General features: G+C 41.3%; 1 long non-coding RNA gene across 1 annotated transcript in view; it reads left to right on the forward strand.

Moving 5' to 3' along the window:
- LOC126489404 (uncharacterized) overlaps window positions 1–10,809 on the forward strand; it is a 20,451-nt gene extending 9,642 nt beyond the window's left edge. Inside the window, exon 3 of the long non-coding RNA XR_007588914.1 lies at window positions 10,617–10,809. This is a non-coding gene — a long non-coding RNA (uncharacterized lncRNA). The remainder of the gene's footprint in view (window positions 1–10,616) is intronic.
- Window positions 10,810–14,066: the final 3,257 nt, after the last annotated feature.

The raw sequence follows: 14,066 nt of genomic DNA on the forward strand, positions 1-14,066 counted from the left end.
AAAGGTATCTTGACTTCAAAATTTGGTCTAAGGATGTGTTACTCTGGAAAAAAGGTTCTACTTTTGTTCCACAGAGGATGAGAACTTGTGGATTCCTTCCAGGCTAAAGTGCCTTGATGGAACAAGACCCCTGAAAGGTTTCTGTGAACTCCCCAAATACTTCACCAAAGAGAAAGCAGGAAGCAGTTTGGAGAGAACTACACCCAAATTCCCAAATATTGTTTATAAAAATTTGTTAACATTTAAAGGGGGATATACTATAGAGATGAATACTTGGTATTGGTATGGATCTTGGTTTACTGATAGAAATTTAAGGTCATTTTGTTATATGTATATTTCTGCTCTTGATTAAGGTATTGTGTTTGTGTGGCTCATTTAAAAATACAACGTATAATTAAGAAATACAGGTGAATAGAGAGAATCTACAACAGTCAAGTTTGTAGTCAGGTTAGTTAGGCTTTCTAGATGTACAGACATATATTTCAGATGGCTAGGTATTCTTCAAACCTTTCAAAGACTAATGGAATATGGCATTTAAAATGTTTAAAAACTTAGGACTTTTGTGACAATGAGACACATCTGCTCCTAGGAGCACAAATTACTTCAACAGGAAAATAGGCATCAAAGAGGTTCCTTATGGAGTTTCCTAGCCATTTGGGCTAGAAACTGCTCTTTTCCCAGACTGTTTGATGTTATTCTGTATGAACTGGACATGCAGGATACACAGAAAAATGACTCCTGAACTTGCCTAAAGGTGAGATGGTCCTTCAGGATTTCCTCCAGACATTCTGAAGGACACAGAAGAAAGTGACTGACAAACTTCCAATATAGGTGGAATTGTCTTTGAAATTTCCTGATTTATGGAAAAGTCTTCTGGATACTATGGGTCTGTAAGCTGAAGATGGATGTCACAATGGTACAGAACAACTTTGGGTGACTGTCCAGGCAATGAGATGTCTCTGTCAATTATAGAGTTTTGAAAGTTGCTTATAATGCACTTCCTATTAACTTAGGTAATATTATATCTTTCTGTAGTCTTTGATGCAGTTGAAGAATAGATAGTTATAGTTATAGTTTTTCTTAGATATGATAAAAGATAAAGTAGATATAAATATTGTGACTGTAATTCTTGCTTAATACCTGTTTTTTTATATGTAATTTTTACTATGTTAAAAGTTAAAAACTTCCTTTTTATTTGGACAGAAAAGGGGAAATGCTGTGGGAATTCCTTCTGTATAAGTGTTGCTTTTATTCATTAATGAATAAAGCTGTTCCTGCCAGTGGTTTAGCAGAATAGAGCAAGGTGGGAATTCTAAGCAGATATAGAAGGAAAGCAGGTGGAGTCAGAGAGAGTGTAGCCACCAAAGGATAAAGACATTCTCAGGAGCATGCTGGAACTTTGCCAGTAGGCCACAACCTCATGGTGATGTAAAGATTAATAGAGATGGGTGAATTTAAGATATAAGAGCTAGCTAGCAATATGCTTAAGTGATTGGCCAAGCTGTGTTTTAATTAATACAGTTTCTGTGTGATTGTTTTGGGTCTGGGAAGCCAGACACCAACAAGCCATCTCTGCCTACACTTTATAGGTCAGGCAAGCCTTGAACTGTGTTCCTTCTGCCTCAACTTCCTAAGTAACTGAAATTATAGCCAGTGCTATCAGCTGAGCTACTTTTGTTTCTTCTTATCTGTCCTATGCTCTGTCCTTTAAAGGTAGATTAGTAAAGTGGCTAATGTGGTTTAAATGAAAATATTCAATATGGACTCAAATGTTTGAATATTTGGTCCATGGTTGGTGATATTTTGGGAATGATTAAGATGTGTGGCATTACTGGAGGAAGTATTTCAAGGCATTATGGTTTCAAAGGTCATGTACCATTCATATCTCACTCTTCTTTCTGCTTGGGTTTCAGTATGTAAGTCCTCAGTCTTCTGCACCAGTTTTCCATGATGACCCACATGATAAACTTTTATCCTTCTGGATTAGAAGCCAAATAAATCCTTCATTCCATAAATTATAGGTACGGCGTTTTATTACAGTATTATAAAAGCAACTAAAGCAGTGCCCATACTTCTTTCATGGGTGCAAAAAAGCAAGCTTATAGAGGTTGTGAGAATCTTACGATAATTGTCTTGTGATAAATGGCACTGAGACTAGAGCCATGGCTTGTCATCTGTAGATATAAACTCCTTCCTAAATAGAACAGTTGTCTCTTTAAAAGAGACAATGATTATGAATGAGTCAGTGAGTTACAGTGCCTGAATACTCACTGCAGCAAACAGAATAGAAGTAAAACCCTCCAACAGTGACTTTGTATATATACTTAATAGACAATTGTTCAGCCATAAAACCAAGTGTAATCTTGTCATTGTGGAAATAGTTGAGTGAATTAGAGGCCATCATGTCAAATGATATAAGCTACATACAGACAAATGCTTCATGATCTCATTCATCCATAGCATCTAAGAAAAGGTGAGCTTAGAGACGTAAAGTGTTTAATCTATGGGATGATGGAAATACTGGTCAAAAAGTAGTATGAGATGAAGACATACTACTTGACCCTTTTAGCTAAAAGTAGCTGCCAGATTTTGCCTATTCTAACAAGTGCATAGAGGTTTGTGACACTCAATATAACTGATATAAATATAATCCTCTCACAAACCACTGGGAGATAAATCTGCCTGAGGAGTTATTAGTCATGCACTTATCTACCAACCCTTGTCTGAAGTCATGTAGATCTGAGGTAGATATGGGTCATTTCAAAACCTTCCCACATGCTACAGCTATTGTTGGACAACACACTACTGTAATGACATGACCTCTCCTGTCGCGTCCACCCTCGTCCAGCAAGGAAAAACGCAACACCCGGAGCTCTTCTTGCAGCAGTTTTCAGGACTTTATTCACAGTAATCTTTCTCCTTCTCTCTTTCCCTCTCTCTCTACCCTCTCTCTCTGGGCAAACCCTCTCCCAGCCCTTAAGTAGGCATGAGCTGCCAACTCGGAACTGCCAGGTGGGCACTGCCCATAGGCCCACGCATATGCAGGCAGCTGATAATCATTGCGTGATCATAGCAAGGTCAGGCCTTAGCCATCTCAGGAGTTGATTATACATCTCCATCAGGTGTGACACCACGCAGCTCGCTACACTCTCCATCTGGGTAAAATAGCCACTCTGACAGCTGTTAAAGTCCCAACTGTTTTATTATGCACAAAGACCCCACTATCAAAAAGTATCCCTTCAGGGAGGGAAGTAAATATAGTGATATTATTTTCACTTCTAGTATTGTTCAGTCAGTGAGTTACATTTTGTTGTTGTTGTTTTAATCCAAGACAGTCTTGCACAGGATAGTTTCAAACTTTTGATCCTCCTGCCTCAACCTCCTGTGCTGAGGTTATGAGTATGTGCCACATACACATCTTTTCATTCTTCAATTAAACTAGGTTAAGAACATTGCAACAATCAGTCATTGGTTACCCTTGATGATATAGACACAATATCTGGAGCCACAAGGAAACAGGGTTAAGACTCAGACAAGATAAACAAGGCAGGACTAATATACAAGGGCAACAAATGCCTAAACAAATTAACATGAAGTTGCTTCACAATTATCCTTACTGAGTGAATAGACAGCTACCCTAACCTGTACCTACCTATGGTAAGACACAAGTAATAAATGAACACAACTGATACAGAATTTGCCAAGTATCTCATTACAGTCCAGGCTGGAAGCCATAAAAGGAGGAGAATCCAGATGGTGATAACAAGTAATCAGAACCCTGAGCTATTGAAGAAGTGAAAAGACATTCCTCAAAACAGGAATAGTCGAGTTGATGTGGCAAATGCTCTAGACTGGCAATGTACAAGATGCTATGGAACACAGGATGCACTGATAAAGTTCCTGGGGATGTAGGGAAGAGTTGATGGTAACAATGATCCCTGGGATGAGCTTTCACTAACTAGAACATTGGCAAATAGAAAGGGAGAAGGGTCACTATGAAATGGAGCCAGCACAGGCTAAATTTATGTTGACCACAGAATATGTTCACATGAGGACATCTTTTATCAGTACCGTAAAGGGAAGCTGATGCTGTCCCTTATCACTTGAACTTATGGTCTCCTATAAAGTCTTGTAATGATGTATGCAGGAAAGCATGTAGGGCACAGAGCAGTGAACAAGTTGGGTTGGGAGTAGGAGGCTTGGTACAGAAGAGTTGAAGGGAGATGCCTGAATTTCCTGGGACTTCCATAACAAAGCATTCCAAGTTGAGTGGCTTAAGACATAGAAATGAATCCTTTTGCAGTTGTAAAGGGTTGAAGTTGGAAGTGAGGGTATTAGTAGTGCCATTTTCTCTTCAGAGCTCCTTCTTGTGTTTGAAGTATGTTTTTTATATTATGATGGACTGGACCCCTACCATCACCCCTTAATATTTTTGTGTAACCATATAACTCGGGGTTTAAATTTCCCTCTTCCTGTGAAAGCATCTTTCATTTTGAATTATGACCTTACATTCACTTGGACATTAGGAAATAACTTATTTTCAAAGAAAGTCAAATTCACAGGTACTAAGGTTAAGATTTCTATATATTTTTGTAGAATGCAATTCAACCCTTAACAATGACATAGGAGACAGTTATGGCTGAGAAATAATGATACACTGAGGGCTTGGGGAAACTGCTACCAGCTGCTAAACTGAAGTATATCAAGACCTGTTTTGAAATGTTAACCCTGACAGCCCAGCCTTTCAATAGAGTACAATTAGACACAGTGATTTTTTTCCTTCTCACAGTTACAAAAACACCTTTTTAAAAACTGTGTTTTATTTTCCTTTTGCAAATCAAAGAAAGTAAAATATGCATCCTGAAAACAATAGGATCCTGTGAGTTGAGAGGTTATTTCCTCACTTTGAAGCCATTTTCCTGACCCCATCTTGCAAGATAACAATTACTTTCTCTCTTAGAATACATTTGTTGGTTGACTTTCAGCAAGCACTTGTGTGTTAGAGTAAAATGCTGTCTAATTGAATGAAGTCAGTTCTGCGGTTGACTGTCAATGTCTTGGTACTCTATGTGATGTGTCCCCAAAACTTAACAATCTTGTTTGCCTTCAACTGTGACATGTAACAAGGTTTTGCATATGGTTCCTGGAACTCTAAAATACAATAGTACCCCAAGGAAGGCTCTGGGATTACTGAGGGCTATGTGCCCATGGCCAGTTTTTCTCAACTAAGCAGAAGAAAGTCTGTTTGCGTGCTAGATGGGGTTTATTGCTCATGCTCATTCATTTAGTAACTATTTAAACTACTGTACCTGGAACTTCAAAACAGCAGTGAATGGTAGCCATGCAAGCCATTTTGAAAGTCACTTTTTTCAATCCACATCTTCCTGATGAATAATAATTGTGCTAGTTCATTTTCAGTTGCTATAATAAAATATCTGAAGTTTATGTTCTTTACAAAAGAAAGGGTTTGTTATTGAGGCATGGTGGTACACATCTGTAATCCCAGCACTCAGAAGGTATAGACAGGAGCATCAGGAGTCCAGGCCAGGCAGTTCAAGGGTGACTGTAAGTATGCTATCAGAATTCTGGACAATAGATGGGTAAGCTTACTCTTTTCTCCTCCTCTTCCTTTTTCAAGGCCAAGAAAGATTGCATCCACATAGATTGCATCAATAGCTCTGGCCGTTTGTCTATGCTAATCAAACCAAGTTAGGCTAGGCAGCACACCTTTTGTGGAAAAACATTAATGAAAATAGTATCCCTCCATCTCCTCTAATGTGTTTTCTGAACTCCTCTGGTTACAGTCTCTAGAGGCCTATGGGACTGGAGTGTAGCCAAGAGTTGTGGTCATTTCAAGAACGGGAGCTACTGTGGGACTTTGGAAAGTCTTGATAACTCTACGTCAGTGAAGCATGAAGAGGGGTAATTGTGTGAACAAAGTGCATTGTCCCAAATTCTATCCCATCAGGTCTTAGAGATATTTGTTGGTCCTAACTTGCCAAGGTTTCCCATTTTCTGGAACTTTAGCTTAGCTTAGCTTTCCACTTATAATGATCTTATTGATCTCTTACAGTTGCCCTGAAAAATTCAGACAAGTGTATCCATTTCAGAGATGAGAAGATGAAAGTGCTGAGATGTATAGCGACTTTCCCAACATCCCATAGCTTTCAAGTATCTCAGAGATTTGAACCTAGGGCTATTGGACTACAAAGCCTTTATGGTTGGTTGTTCCTTGCCCACTATGTCCCATTTACAGCTGTGTTTTTGCAGACTCCCCTATGACACCAGCCCCCACCCAGCAGCTGCTTGTTCTTTGCATTCATTACTGCTTCTAAGACCAATGGACTGCTTCTCAGGATTCCAATTCCTACAGGAAACTGAGACATTGAAAAGAAGGTATTGGTCCCACAATCCCTGAGGCTTCCTGTCCCAGGAGGGTATTATACCTTAAAATGATTTCCTTAAATGCCCCCAAACATTATATAGATTTACTAATGGGCTAAGGATGTAGCTCAATTTGTAGGGTGCTTGTCTAACTTGCTCAAAACCTTGGGAGCATAGTGATGCATGCTGCTTGTAATTCCAGGGCTTGGGATATGGATATGGGAAGATAAAAGTTAATCCTTGGCTACATAGCAAGTTCAAGACCAGCCTGGGCTACATGAGATCTGGAGTGAAATTAACTTTCAAAAATAAATTCTGAGCATGTAGTGCTCACCTTCAATCCCAGTACTTAAGAGTCAGAGGCAGGTGGATCTCTGTGAGTTGGAGGCCAGCCTCGTCTACAGAGTGAATTCAGGACAGCTAGGGCTGTACTCAGAGAAGTCCTTTAAAATAATAAATAAATAAATAAATAAATAAGCAAATAAATGAGTTAATAAATAAATAAGTAAATGCTGATTTGGTAATTCTAGGTGTTAGAGGGCTATTGGATATGGGATGTGGTTGCTTAAATGTGGTGGACAAATGCTCAGCCCTCTGTAGAAATGCTCAGATGTGAATGATTTACAATGTATCTGTTCAGTTTATGTTTCTTAGAAAAGGTTGGCAGAATTTCTTCAAAACATAATGAGGTGTGGTAACTCAGACTGAGGCAGCTGTTCCTGAGGGTCATGCTTGCTCTTCTGGCACCTTGAGTTTCTGTATTAGTTGAATCCCTCCAGGCTTTGTCCCTCTGCTGACCCCTGGCCAGGTTCTAGATCCTGCCTTTCTCTGCTTTACCCTAGGAATCTTCACTGCCTCATCTTTATGGGGAGGTGCACAGGCAGCCATAGCTTGCCCATACCATGATATGTTCCACCACTTCTGAGAGTTCTCAGGCTCCTGAAAGTTAGCTCTTACACTCTTCCCATGTCGATTCCTGAGCCTTGAGGAAAGGAATGCAATGTAATTGTCCCATTTAGGACTGAGAACCTCTCAGCCTCTTATTCTCTGCATACTGACAAGTTGTGGGTTTTTGTATTAATTGGTATCTGCTAATAAGAGGATTTTTGATGAGAGTACAGCAATAACTAATTAGAAATTGTTTTAGTGCTGTATCCATTTAGCAGTGTAATAATAGTAGGGTTCCCCTTAAACTGTGGGTTCTCATAGAGCAGACCTTAAAATCAATTTGTTAAAAGTGGTTGGCTACTCCCATGGCATCTGTACCACTCTTGCACTGGTGGGGCGTATCTTGCCAGATAAGTCCTTATTATAGCTAGGTTTCATAGCTGGTGAGATCAGTGAGTACTTTTCTTCTCTAGTAGCATGTGTAGCTTCTTCTAGCACTATAAACACTAGCCAGGAAGAATGAAGATTCCACTTGAGTAACAGCTAAATTTCTTTCTATTTTTGAGACGATTTTGCTGTGCAGCCTGTGCTAGCGCCAAACTCTCAATAATCCTCCTGCTTTTCCTGAGCCCTGAAATTACAAGCATGCATTTCTACACCTGGCCTTGAGCCCCTTTGCTCTCCCTGCTTTTATCAAACAGGTTCACCCCTTCATCATGCTTGAGCAAAGAACAGGTTGGACACCAATTGCTAACAGGAATTCCAGGTGCTTTTTATCTGAGAAAACCTGGTAAATAGGGTACCACTGTTGCCAAACAAGTTCACCTTAGTCTATTTTATCCTAGTTTTAGCCTTCTTTGTCCACAAAATTTCCATAATTAAAAAAAATTAAAAATGCATGCTAAGTTACATTTGAATATCATACAAACAAACATACTTTTAAGTGTAACTATATCCTGTACAATGTTTGGACTGTACTTTTACCCAAGCTGTCTTACTGTTTGTAATTCAGATGTAACTGGGCACCTATCTTCTCACACCCAATGGAAGGATTCCTGGGATAGACAGCAAGTTAAAGCCCAGCTGGGCAAGAGACCAGTGAACTGACTGCAGGTTGTAGGTTGTTTTACAGCTGTGGAGTTGCAGAGATATCCTGACTTTTCAGGAAGCCAGGCTATACTTAGAGCCACAATAGGACAGATCTGGAGGGGTAGAGTCACATAAGAACATCTCTGGAGGCTGGAGCTGCAATGGGACAGCTCAGCTCTGGAGGAAAGGTGTTTTAACTATCAGGAAGCCAGGCTACCTGAAGCTGGGGTGTGGTGGGGGATGGTCTCCTAAGAGACATCCCTGCCAACTTCTTCTATTTTGCTCACCAAAGACTCTTTTGAGAAAGATATTTATTTTGAAAGGAAGGTGAGTAGCCACCTCTGTCAGGGAGGGATAAGTGGCAGCCTCTAACTGAATAGGCAGAGAGGCTTATCATAGGGCTTCTTAGGTGGAGTTTTCCCATGGAGAAGAGGGATTGGTTAGTTTTCCCTTCTCGGGGATTGGTTAGTTTAGTTGGTCAGGGGAAGAGATAACTGTCATTTCATGACTAAATTGTATTTCTTTCACTGGTTCTTTTTTGGCTGTTTGACTCTAATCTTAGGACCAGGGAACAAAGTGGTTTTTTTTTTGGCACTGGTTTCAGACTCAGGACATATGTCTTTCTTTAGTCCTGGGTTCAGGGATAAAGATGTTTTTTTCCCCTGGACCAGGTCTCAGGTCCAGGGTGTGTTTCTTTCACTGTCTCTGGATCCAGAGTCAGGGTGCTCAGTGATTGGTTGGCTTCCTGCTCCAGTTGTCCCTTTTGCCCTACAGTGGTGGCAGCTTGGAGAAGAAGCTAAGCCCTTCTCCAATCTCACACTCTGTAGGATGCTCAGATAGTGTAGTTCTCCATGTTCACACCCATGCTCAAGGCACACCCTTTACTCTCTTCCACTGTGGTTATGGGTTTTGATGTCTTACTCTCCGTGGAGCTTCGAGCTTCTCAAATGCTGGGGCCAGGACTGATAAATTCTCAGTCTTTACCTTGTGCATGATACGAATGGAGACAAGTTGGAAATGTTTTTTTTTTTCTTGTTTATGTGTTGGTTTTATGTATTTAATTATTTATTTGAGATAGAATTTTATGGTCTTGAACTCGCTGTAGCCCATGATGACCTTGAACTTCTGATCTCTTGCCTTTACTTCCTGAATGCTGAGATAGCAGGTGTGTATTACCATAATCAAATTTTCTACAGTGCTATGGGTCAAACCCAGGGCTTTATTTATGCTAAGTAAACAGTCTATTAACTGAGCTACATACCTAGAAATATCTTAGTGAACAAACACATGCATAAATAAGTAAGTTGTGTAAGTTCAAAGGGGGCTGACTTGTGAAAGGAAGGCCTGGGCAGCCTTGGTGCATACTAGAAGGGTGGGTCTCTACCAACAGGGATTTTAACCTTTTTTGCTCCCTGCTATCAGTGGACATGTGGGCCATAAACCAGCAGTTGTGTACACAGTTGATCAATATACTATTATATTTCCCACAATAATCTCTTTTCCCACCTCTGTTAGCATTTCAGAGGCTCTTGATCCTCAGCTCAGGCTGGGTGACAGTGAGAAGGGAAAGGGCAAGGCAGCCAGCAGGAGAGAGTTTCATTTTCTGTCAGAGGTGACTACAAAATTGGCTGAGATAGAGGAGAAATGGGCTCACTTAAAAAGGAAGCAAGCTATGACCTAGGCTTACAGCCAAATGGAGCAAGTGACTGGGTTGGGCAAGGCAGGGAGGGTGTAACTGTGAAGAAGTTTGGGATGGGGCAGGGTCAGGAAAGTGGCTAGAGTCCAGGTTCCCCTGCCACCACCACCATATGGACAGGATGGGAGGGACACTGAACCAGAGCTGAGAATGGAGAGGGCATAGGGACTGTGAGAACTTCAGTAACCCCAAACACAGCAGAGGGCATACAAGAGGAAGCTTTGTCTTCTACTGAAAAAGGAGGTAACTAAGTCAAGGTACTACAGGGCCTACTTTGGGGTAATGTCTGAACAATGTGATAAAACAAGCATCCTACTTGGCCAGATGCTCATCCTTCTAGTACTGTGGGGCTATGGCATGGCTTCTGTGCTGGTCACATTAGCTGCTAGCTCTACCCCATTCATCCTCACCTAGCTGCCTCACAGATTCGTCAGTTCTGTAAACTTAGCTGTCTGGGTCTCGACATTTACGTTGTCTCCTGCTTCCTTGCACTAATGACAGTGGACTCCTCCCTCCCTGAGATGTCCCCAACGTCTTGTGTTATATGTTCAAATTCTAGGCACTTCCTATTTCCTGGAATCTGAGAAACCTGGGTGGAAAGCCTGTTGTAGAATGTTCTCCTATTCTCCCTCATCAGAACACCTCTGCCTACTTGCAAGCAAGCCTCCAGCTGCAACTCACTGAGTGGATTCGCTCACAGAAGAAGGGGTAGACTCACCCGAGATTGCAGGTACTCCCGTTTGCACCTGCTGATCACGAGATGCTAGAGTATACAGACTGGGGGAGATTAATGGAAGGGAGGGACTCCATCTATGCAGCTATTAGGAAGTCATCATCCATGCTGGGGAAAGAGTTTCTGGAGGTGTTGCTTCCTACTTAGTGCTCATCCAAGCTCTTGTAAGTAAACACTTATTCACACTTTATGAGTAAGCCCAATAAAGAATTGGTCCCCCAAACTGGATTTTGGTGGAATTATGCTTTGTTTGGGAGACTCCATAAGGAGGGTGGGTGTTTTTTTAATATCTATGCAGGTAAAGAGTTCCTATAGAGAACTCACATGTCTTTCTAACTTATCCTATTAATTACTTCTCCCTCACTGTGATAGAGCACCAGGACTAAAAGCTCATTAAGCACGTTCTTCTCCCCCCCCCCTTTTATGACTTACAGTTTCAGAAGGATAGAGTCTATTATGGTGGAAAAAGCATGACGTCAGTGAAAACATGGAGACAGGAGCAGGAAGATGAATGATCACAATTTTATCCATACATCAGAAGCAGAGTGAAAACCGAAAGTTAGGCCAGCCTATAAAACCTTAAAAATTAACCCCAGTGATATACTTCCTCCAATAAAGTTCCACCTCCTAAAGATTCCATAATCTTCCCACACAGTACCACCAAATGAGGACTTAGAGTTCCGACTTTTGAGGTGGTGAGGGATCTTTCTTATTCAAGCTAGTGCCCTTTTATGTCATGCTTGAACTCCTTTGTTGGTATCTGTAAAATAGGAAGACCTAAATGGCCATTAGGGGAACTGAGGCCTGTGTACAATGACGTGTACTGAGTGTCTGGCACAAAAGTGATTCCTACAGAACAAGGGCAGATTACCTGCTCTGGGAGCTCACTACTGTGCCCCTGCCTGGTGCTCTACAGCTAGCCTGGTGCACGGTGGACAGTAGGAAACCCTGTTAAGTGAGCTGTGGATGTGGGGCTATGTTCCACAGGAGTGTTCCCCAACCTTGACAGGGCTGAGCTTAAAGGCTTCAGATGTTTCTGAAGGAAAGGTGCAGGGGCTGATAATCTGGGCAGTGGTTCAGAAAGTACCCACCTCCAAGGCCAATTGCTTTCAGAACTGGTGTGGAGAGGGATCCATCCTATCAGCTGCCTTCCTGGCCCAGCACTGAGAATATCCTGTGTTCCTGGCTGCCTCCTTGTTTTAGCAATTTCAGCAGAGTTGGACTGAACTCAGAGACTTTGCCCCCTACCCCACGATTTGCCTAGTAACCCACATTTGTGGCCAGACATTGGTCTAACTATCCCTGTGTTGGCTGGGGCTAGTATTTTCAGCATTAGCAAATATGGCTACAGGGCACCAGTTCAATATGAAGCTCTGCTAAACAACAAATAGTTTTTTAGTTTAAGTATGCTTCAAGAAATCTTTGGAACATGCATACATTACAAGATTATCCATTGTTTATCTAAAAAAAAAAACAAGTATAACCAATCTCCTGCCTTTTTTCTGGCAAGCCTATCTGGAGCTTCTCTAGTTGCTAGAGACTGAAGGAGAATAAACCCTGAGTGTAGAGCAGGAGAAACTGCTGCCACCAAAACCAATCTGAATTGCCAAACCATGGCATTAGTTATTGTTTTCTGTGCATGTCAAACAAGCATTCCAAGTCACTCAGAAGAAAGCTGAGAGGTGGATTGCAGCTCTCTGGCTTGCCCCCTTACTGCTGAGCCTGAATATGCTTTGATTCTCTTCAATGCCCCTGTGAGTACTTGGTGCCCACTACTCTGCATCCTATTTGGGTGAGATATGTAGTGGCCATTTACCTCTCCAGAAGGTATTGTTTCACTGGACAACTTGTGTGCTTGCAGTTCAAAGGCTACTTAGTTATGTCACCTGAGCTGCAGAGCAAGGAAGGAAGAGATAAGATGGCTAATACATAGTTCAACACTTCTATTCGAGTTTTCTGCTTTACACAGCCTCTAACTTTCACAGTGACTCTGATAGAACATGTTAGTATTATCATTTTAAAGATGGGGAAACTCAAGCTCCCACAGAGAAAAGTCTTGAAAAGTGAAGCTCATATTCAAACTCTGTTCTCAAAAATCCAGTGCCCCCAAACTGCCCCACTCTGTTCTGTGAGGCTTGTGCCAGAGGGATTGCTGTCTTCCTGCTCTGCGCCTCAGTTTCCCCATTTATCCATTGAAGAGGGTTGAAGAAGTGATCCCTGGGGGTAATACACTCATGCCTTCCCCCTTTTCTTTCTTCCCTCAATTAATGCTGGCCCATTCTTCATGACTTAGCTCAGGGATCTATGATCCTTTCCCTGCCTTTGGGGCTCTGGGAAAATTCAGCACCTCCTTATGAGTTCCCTATCCTTCTTAGAGTGGTGTTTTTGCTGCTGTCTCTCCTATCTGGCTGGAGAAATTCCCACTCTGTTGCATCCTATCTACCCACGGTGCTCTTCTCCCATCTCTTTGCGCCCCTCACTCATTACTTCCAAGCCTCTGCTTCAATGTGACTTCCTTATAGAGGCCTTTGTTGACCTCCCTGAGTTAAAACTGACCCCTCAAGTGATGCATTTACTTTGCATTAAAATGAAATTCACAGAATACAAAATCAACTATTTAAATATATAATGTGTTTGCATTTGATACTTTTACAAAGCTGTGCAGCTATCACTTTGATCTAGTTCCAAGACATTTTTATCTTTTCAAAATGAAACCCACACCCATTAAGCAGGCACTCCATATTCCTTAGTACTCCAGTCTCTGGCACCCTCTAAGTTGCCCTCTGTTTCTATGGAAATCACACATAAATGAATTCATGTATTAGGCTGTCTTCTGTCTGGCCGTTTCTGCTTAGTATAATGCTTTAAAGGGCCAATTGACTTGGGTTAGGCACCAAAGGTTCATTTCTTTTTCTAGCTGGATATTATATTGTTGTATAGATGGACCACATTTTTTCCATTCACCAGTTGCTGGAGATTTGGATTTTTTTAACCTCTTGCCTGTTCTACTATGAATGCTACTGATATGAAGATGAGTACATAATTTTTCAATTACTTTGGGTATATACCTAAGAGATAAATCACGTGATGACTCAATCCTCACTTTATTGAACAATGACCAAAACGTTTTCTACTGTGGCTGCACACTTTCTCCTTCCTCACAGAATTTCACCGTTCCAGTCACTATGCACCTTTCAATATCATTTGCCATTCTTATTACATACAGTCAAGTAGGTATACTGTGCTACCACATTGTGGCATTATTTTTAGGGGGAG

This window comes from Alexandromys fortis, unplaced genomic scaffold, assembly GCF_014885135.2.
Source record: "Alexandromys fortis isolate MF-2015 unplaced genomic scaffold, M_Fortis_MF-2015_v1.1 scaffold_206, whole genome shotgun sequence".
Taxonomy (NCBI): Eukaryota; Metazoa; Chordata; class Mammalia; order Rodentia; family Cricetidae; genus Alexandromys; species Alexandromys fortis.